Source organism: Peromyscus californicus, unplaced genomic scaffold (genome assembly GCF_007827085.1).
Source record: "Peromyscus californicus insignis strain IS unplaced genomic scaffold, ASM782708v3 Scaffold_4__1_contigs__length_199733344, whole genome shotgun sequence".
In the NCBI taxonomy this organism is placed as follows: domain Eukaryota; kingdom Metazoa; phylum Chordata; class Mammalia; order Rodentia; family Cricetidae; genus Peromyscus; species Peromyscus californicus.
In genome coordinates, this window is record NW_026294562.1 from 184137910 (window position 1) to 184146895 (window position 8986).

The following is an 8986-nucleotide window of genomic DNA, read 5'->3' on the forward strand; positions in this document are numbered from 1 at the left end:
TATTGTGCAATTATAGAGTATAAAAGTGTAGCTTTTTTCCCAATAAATGGGCAGCCATCCTGATTGCCCCATCAGATCCTGTCAATCTTCTTCTTCCCTTTACAGATACCACACGTCCTCTTTGGGAACCTGAACCCCACTGGAGCTGGGCTTCTCCATTGCCTCTGTAGCCTTGTAGCCATATCATAGTTCAAAAATGCATTCAATCCAACTTCAAAGATCCTCACAGTCTTTAACAGTCTCAATATTGTTTAAAAGTCCGAAGTTCAAAGTCTCTTCTGAAACTCATGGCAATCTCTTAACTGTAAACCCTTGTAAAATCTAAATAAAAAAAATCAGATCATATTCTTCCAACATATAATGGCACAGAATACACATTAACATTCCCAAAGAGAGAAAAGGGACCAGAGTGAGGAAATACTAGATCAAGGCAAGAATTAAAACCAGCAGGACAAACTCCAAAAGTCCTTAATTTATCCTCAGGCAGATTATTTTGGACAAGGGCTAAAAAGCACATTCTTTGACAAAATATCACAAGAATGATCTCTAGGTCACCACTTAATAATGTTCTTCCTCTCTGAAACTTCTTAATCTGGGTTCCCATAACTCCAAACCACCCTCAGCATGGTCTTCTATGCTCCTAGAAGTATGGACCATTTAGCATACTTTAAACATTCAATTGCTTTCCTAATCCAAAGTTCCAAAATCCACATCCTGCCTACAAGTGGTATGGCCCATCATGTCACAGCAATACCTCTCTCTTGGTACCAACTTCTTGTCATAGTCACTGTTCTATTTCTATGAAGAGACACCATGACTAAGGCAAATCTTATCAAAGAAAATGTTTAATTGTGGGCTTGCTTACAATTTCACAGATTTTGGCAATTATCATGGCAAGAATCATGGCTGCAGACAGGCTTTGTGCTGGAGCACTACCTAAGAGCTACATCCTGATCTGTAGGCAGAGAGGGAGACTCTGGGCTTGGCATGGGATTTTGAAACCTCAAAGCCCTTGTCCTGTGACACACCTCCTCCAACAAGGTCACTGCTCTGAATCCTTTCTAATAGTGTCATTCCCTGATGATCAAGCATTCAAACCTTATGATTATAGGCTTACTCAAACCACCACAGTGCCAGATTTTCATCATATGCCCATCAGTGAATGGAGCTCTAAGATGTTTCCATGCCCTAGGTATTGTGAATAAAGTAGCTCCAAACATGGAAGACTGTGTGTCTCTGTAGTAGGAAATAGAATCTTTTGGGTATTTGCCAGGATCAGTGTGTTTGGGTCGTACGGTAGAACTTACTGTGTTTTCCATAGTTGCTGGGCTAATTTTAGTTCCATCAACAGTAGATAAAGGTCTCGAATTCTCCAAATATTCAGCAGCATTTGTTGTCTTTTTCTTTCTTAGTTTAAAAAGCATTTTATTCATTATTAATGGCACAGTAGACACGTGAAGGTCAGAAAACAGCTTCCTTCCATCAGTCCAGGTGTCCCATCCTGCTGAGGCAGAGTAGGCCCTTGTTTTGGTCACAGATCACTCTACAAAGTGGTCTAGACAAATGCCAGCTGGCTAGGGAAGTCCTGACAAATTCTTGGGTCTCCACCACCTAACTTGCCAAAAAAGCAAGGAGAGTACAGATAGAAGCTGCTAGACCTGTCTTTATGTCAGTTCTGAGAATCAAACTGACATCACTAGACTTTCATGTTAAGTACTTTATCCACATGGCTATCTCGCAGTCTCAATTATTTTTTTCTTTTATTGAAAATAGATTTTCTTTTCATATAATATATCCTGATCATGGGTTTCCCTGCACTTCTGTTTCTCCCTGTTCCTTCCCACCTGCCCTCCACTCAGGATCTACTTCCTTTCTGTCTCTCCTTACAAAAGAACAGGTTTCTAAGAGATAACAGCCAAACATGACCAAAAGAAAATGTAATAAGATGAAGTAAAAATTGTCATATCAAAGTTGGACACAGCAATCCAACAGGAGGAGAAGAGTCCCAAGAGCAGGCACAGAGTCATAGACCCCACTTGTTCCTACACTCTGGGGTCCAATAAAAAAAAATCTAAGCTAATAGGTATAAGATATACACACAGGTCCTGGTGCAGACCCATGTAGGCCCTTTGCTTGCTGCTTCAGTCTCTGTAAGCTAATATGTCCCTTGCTTTGTTGATTCAGAGGACTGTGTTCTTATGGTGTCCTCTGGCTTCTACAATCTCTGCAGAATTCTAAGATCTCCAAGGAGAATGATTTGATGGAGACCTCCCATTTTGACTTTCTCTCCAAATAATGTTTCACTGAGGGTCTCTGCATCTGTTCCCATTTGCTGCTGGAGGAAGCCTCTCTGATGGTGACTGGATAATGCATGGAAGAATATGATCAGGAGTCATTGATATTTTTTTGACTAGTAGTGTTTGCTTTGCCCTAGGTCTTTGGGCTATCTATCTCTGGTTCTTGGCTATCCTAGCAGTTTTGGGTATGAATTCTTTCTCATGGAGTGGGTCTTATGTCAAATCAGACATTGGTTGACCATTCCCACAAGTTCTGTGCCACTGTGTCTCTAGCATATTTTTAAGGCAGGACAGATTGTAGGTCAAAGGTTTTGTGATTGGGTTGTTGTCCATATTTCTCTTTGTGTAGCATGCAGAGTACCTTCTCTCACCAAAGACACTAGAACATAGGGGTAAAGTCTTCATGTAGGCAGCAGCTCGACCTCTCCATGTTCAATGAGCTATGTAGATGTTGTCTTTGGCAATGGGGCTCTATGGTCAGTTTGCAGAGGGCAACCCTCTGTCTTAGTATCAGCATGGGTTATTTCAAGATGTCCGTTGGACCTCCCAGGCCAACAACTCAACTGAATGCAACCCAGTGCCCCCACTTGGGAGCCTTGCCTGGTTAGATTCTGTATCCCCTAGTAATAAAAGTCCTCATTATAACAACCCTCATAGATTCCAGGAAGTTTTCACTGCATTAGGTTACCACAACACATCCAAATCCACCTCTCCACCATTTCCAGATGTCTCTTCCCACTCTCTTTTCTTCTATCCCTTCTCCCCGTACTTGATCTCTCTTGCTCAGTCTCAATCCATGCCCAGTCTACCTGTAAAATCTGTTCTATTTCCCCTCCCCATAATCCTCTCCCTCCAGAGCCCTCCTCTTTACGTAATCTCTCTGGGTCTATGGATTGTGGCTTGAATATCCTTTACCTAAAGGCTAACACCCTCTTATAAGCAAATACACACCATATTTGTTTTTATAGGTCTGTATTATCTTCCTAAGGATAATTTTTTCTAGTTCTATCCATTTGAGTACAATTTCATGATGTCACTTCTTTTTAAACATTTGAGTAATACTCCATGGTGTAAATGTACCACATTTTCTTTATCCATTCTTTGGTTGAGGGACATCAAGGTTGTTTCCAGTCTCTGGCTATTATGACTAAGGCCTCAGTGCACATGGTTGAACAAGTGTAGCTGTGCTAGGATGGAGTGACTTTCAGGTATAAGCCCAAGAGCAGTATAGCTGGGTCTTGAGGTAGATCGATTCCCAATTTTCTGAGAAACTGCCATATTGATTTTTATACTGGCTATACAAGTTAGTACTCCTACCAGCAATGGAAGAGTGCTCCTCTTGCTCCACATTGTTGACAATATGAGCTGTCACTTATGCTATTGTTCTTAGCTATTCTGACAGGTGTGAGATAGAAATCTCAAAGTCATTTTGATTTGTAATTCACTGGTGGCTGAGGATGTTGAACATTCCTTTAAATGATTCTCATCCATTTGTGATTCCTTTTCTGAGAATTCTCTGTTTAGATATGTATCCATTTTAAAAATTGGGTTATTTGTTTTGATATCTAGTTTATTGAATTCTTTATGTATTTTGAATACTAGTCCTCCATCAGATGTGGAGTTGGTAAAAATCTTTTCCCATTCTGCAGGCTGCCACTTTGTCCTATTGCCAGTTACTTTTGTCTTTCAGAAACATTTTAGTTCATGAGGTCCCATTTATATATTTATTTATTTGTTATTTTTATTGAAAATAGATTCTTCTTTCATACAATACATCCCAACCACAGTTTCCACTCCCTCCACTACTTTCCCCTCTCCTCCAACTCCTATCTTCCCCAAATCACTCCCCTCCTGTCTCCCTTCAGAAAAGAGCAGGCCTACAAAGAGCTAACAACCAAACATGATAAAACAAGATAGAACAATACAAGCAAAAGCACTTATATCAAGGCTAGACAAGGTAACACCATAGGAGGAAAGAGTCTGAAGAGCAAAAATGTCAGAGACAGACCTACTCCCATTGTTAGGAGTCCCACAAAAACACTAAGCTAACACACACAACATAATGCAGAGGACCTGGTGCAGACCCTTACAGGCCCCAAGCTTGATGCTTCAGTTTCTGTTAGCACAACTGAACCCAGCTTAGTTTATACAGTGGGCTATGTTCTCCTGGAGTCCTCCATCCCCTCTGACTCCTACAACAATTCCTTCCCCTCTTCTTCAGGGTTCTCCAAGCTCTGAGATGAAGGACCCAATGGAGACCTTCAATTTAGACTCTCTCTGCATAATGTCTGAAGGAAGTTCTCTGATGATGACTGATCCCTACTGCTCCTGTTCCCAGCCATCCCCCTCCACCCCAAAATCTATTTTATTTCACCTTCCCAAGGAGATACATGTGTCCACTTATTAATAATTGACCTTAGTACCTGTGTTATCAGTGTTCTGTTCAGGAAGTCATTTCCTGTGCCAATGCATTCAAGGCTATTTTCAAATTTCTATTCTATCAGGTTCAGTGTATCTGGGTTTATGTTGAGGTTTTTGGTCCACTTGGACTTGAGTTTTGCACAGGGTGGTAAATATTAAATCGATATTTACAATGTGAATTTTTCTACATGGTGACATCCATGCTAGACCAGCACCATTTGTTGAAGTTGCTTTCTTATTTACATTATATGTTTTTTTGTGACTTTATCAAAAATCAGGTGTCCATAGGTGTGTGAACTTAACATATTGTCCTTTGTTTCGATTCCTTTGATCAACCTTTTTGTTTTCATGCCAATATCATATGGTTCTTATTAATATAGCTCGGAGTACAGTTTGAAATTAAGGATGGTAATACCTTGAGCAGTTTTTTTATTGTTCAGGTTTGTTTTAGCCATCCTGTTTTTTTTATATGTTGCTAGTGTTTTCCTGCCTGGCCCACAGTCAGGACAAATCTCTCTCACCCGCCAGTCCCAAGCCACTTAAACCCGATCAAATAAACACAGAGACTTATATTGGTTACAAACTGTATGGCCGTGGCAGGCTTCTTGCTAACTGTTCTTACAGCTTAAATTAATCCATTTCTATAAATCTATACCTTGCCACGTGGCTTGTGGCTTACCGGTACTTTACATCTTCCTTATCCTGATGGCGGCTGGCAGTGTCTCCCTGACTCAGCCTTCCACTTCCCAGCTCTATTCTCCTCCTTGTCACGCCTACACTTCCTGCCTAGCCAATGGCCAATCAGTGATTTATTTATTGACCAATCAGCAACACATTTGACATACAGACCATCCCACAGCATTTATATGAAGTTGAGAATCATCCTTTCAAAGTCTGTAAAGAATTAAGTTGGGATTTTAATGAGGATTGTACTGTATCTATAGATTGCTTTTGGTAAGATGGCCATTATGATTATATTAATCCTACCGATTTATGATCATAGGAGTTCTTTACATCATCTGATATAATCTTCATTTTCTTTCTTCAAAGACTTGAAGTTTTTGTCATACAAGTCTTTCATTTGCTTGGTTAGAGTTACCCCCTTTCCCCAAGATATTTTGTAATATTTGAAACTATTGTGTTAGGAATCATTTCCCTGATTTCTTTCTCAGTCCGTTTGTCATTTATGTGAAGGATAGATACTGATTATGTTTGAGTTAATCTTGCATCCAGCTACTTCACTTAAAGTGTTTAGCAGTTTTAGGAGTTCTGTGGAATTTTTAAAAATTAAAAAAAAATTTTTGGTCACTTATGTTTACTACCATATCATTTACAAATAGTGGTTCTTTGACTTCTTCCTTTCCAATTTGTTTCCCCTCAATGCTCTAGCTAAAACTTCAAGTACTTTATTCAGTAGATATGGAGAAAATGGACAGGTTTTTCTTGTTCTTGATTTTAGTGGAATTGCTTTGAGTTTCTCTCCATTTCATTCGATGTTGTCTATAGGCTTGCTCTAAATTGCATTTATTACATTTAGGTATGTCCCTTGTATCCCTAATCTCTCTAATAATTTTATCATGAAGAGGTGTCAGATTTTGTCAAAGAATTTTTCAGCATCTAAGGAGATGATAATGTCTTTTTTTCCTAAAGTGTGTTTATTGTTGGATTGTAATTACTGATTTTCATATATTCAACCATCCCTCTATCTCTGGGGTGAAGCTGACTTGATCATGATGAATGATCTTTTTGATATGATCTTGGATTCTGTTTGTAGGTAATTCATTGAGTATTTTTGCATCTATGTTCCTAAGGGAAATTGTTCTGCAATTCTTTCTTTGTTGAGTATGTATATGCTTTGGGTATTAGGTTAACTGTGTCCTTACAAAATGAACTGGGCATTCTCTCTCTCTCTCTCTCTCTCTCTCTCTCTCTCTCTCTCTCTCTCTCTCTCTCTCCCCCCTTTGGTTTTGCTGGTGTGAGAATATTTATTTCATATGTTTTCATGGAGGTAGTAAACCTCCTTGGGTTGAAGGTTTTTTCCTAGCACTTTTTATAAGGCTGGATTTGTAGATAGATATTAAATTTGACTTTATCATGAAATACCTTATTTACTTCATATATAGTGATTAAAAGTTATGCTGGGCATAGTAGTCTGTGCTGACATCTCTAGTCTCTTAGAATCTGCAAGACATCTGTCCTGGCCCTTCTAGCTTTTAGAGTCTCCATTGGGAAGTCAGGTATAATTCTAATAGGTCTTCCTTTATACATTACTTGAGCTTTTCCCCTTGCATCTTTTACTGTTCTTTCTTTGTTCTGTATGTTTAGTGTCTTGGTTATAATGTGGTGAGGACACTTTCTATTCTGGTCCAATATATTTGCTGTTATGTATGTATATTGTACTTATAAACATCTCTTTCTTTAGGCTAGGAAAAGTCTTCTATGATTTTATTGAAAATATTTTCTGTGCCTTTGATATGAGATTCTTCTTCTTCCTCTAATCTTATTATTCATAGGTTTTTTTTTTTTTGCAGCATCCTAGATTTCCTGGATGTTTTGTTTCATGGAATTTTTAGATTTCACATTTTATTTGACTGATATATCCACTTCTCTCTTGTCTTCAATGCCTGAGATTTTCTCTTCCGTCTCTTGTATTCTGTTGGTAAAACTTGTCTCTGTAGTTCCTGCTCACATTCCTGCATTTTTTCATTTCCAGGATTCCATTTGTTTGTGTTTTCTTTATTGCTTCTATTTCATTTTTAGGTCTTGGACAACTTTATTTGTTTCCTTCAGCTGTTTCTGTTTCTAGCTCTCTTTAAGAGATTTATTCATTTACTCCAATTTTGTTTGTGTTTTCCTCAAGTTCTTTAATGGATTCATTCATTTCCTCTTTAAAGTCTTCTATCACCTTCATAAAGTTGTTCTCTAAAGATCTTTTTCTTGTGCTTTAGCTATGTTGGAATATTCAGGGCTTACTGTGGTAGGATAGCTGGACTTTAGTGGGGACATATTGTCCTGGCTGGTGGTTTTTTTTTTAAGACAGGGTTTCTCTGTGTAGTTTTGGTGCCTATCCTGGATCTTGCTCTGTAGACCAGGCTGGCCTCGAACACACAGAGATCTGCCTGCCTCTGCCTCCCTAGTGCTGGGATTAACGGCGTGCGCCACCATCACCTGGCTGGTGTGTTCTTACACTGGTGTGTAAGCAACTAGGTTTAGGCTGATTACAGGTCTAGGTGCTGATTTCTGGGTTGTCTTTGTTGGGTGTGTGTTTTGTTCCTTGGTTTCTATTTTCCCTCTGTATTTTTGGAGAGTGTGATGGCTGTGTGTTGCCTCTTTTCCTGGCCTGCTCCTCAGTGGCATCTTCACAGGGAAGACCTGCTGGTGTTGAAGGCTGGGAGAATGGGATGAGTTGGGGGAAGGAAGTTTGTTGGAGAAGGTCCTTAGGGATGGGTCAGAGAGGAAAGGGAGAAGACCACAGTAGGTTTCCTTCCATGGGGCTTAGGATAAAACTGGGGAGATGGGCTCTCAGGAGTACTAGGAGAGGTATGGGTCTGCCTTCAGCCTAGTTATTGCTCTGGGAGGAGATGCCCTTGGGTTAGCTGTCTGTAATAAAGCAATGAGTGGGAAGAGGGTGGTTAGAAGGGGGAAGATGATCTCTGGGATCCATGGGATATGTGAAGGGGCCTGCCAAGCATATTTTGCTGTAGAACTGGGGATGAGACTAGGGATTGGAAATGGGGAGAGAGAGAGAGAGAGAGAGAGAGAGAGAGAGAGAGAGAGAGAGAGAGAAGAGAAGAGAATGTATATTGCAGTCTACTTGATTATCTGGCAGGCATGGTTTGTGGTTTAGTTTTGGGCTATGTGCTGGATTTGGGGCTGTTACCTTGTTCTGTTAGGCCTATGTGTTGCCAAGGAATGACTTCTGCTTTCTCAATCAGCCATTCTGACTAGAGTAAGATGAAATTCCAGAGTGGTTTTAATTTGTATTTTGTTTTTTTGTTTTTTTTGTTTTTCGAGACAGGGTTTCTCTGTGTAGCTTTGCGCCTTTCCTGGAACTTGCTTGGTAGCCCAGGCTGGCCTCGAACTCACAGAGATCCGCCTGGCTCTGCCTCCCGAGTGCTGGGATTAAAGGCATGCGCCACCACCGCCCGGCTTAATTTGTATTTCGTTATGGCTAAGGATGGCAAAAAATTTTAAAAATATTTCTTAAGCAAGTATATTTCTTCTTCTGAGAACTTATTTTTGTATTGTCAGTCAGTTGTAGGCACTTG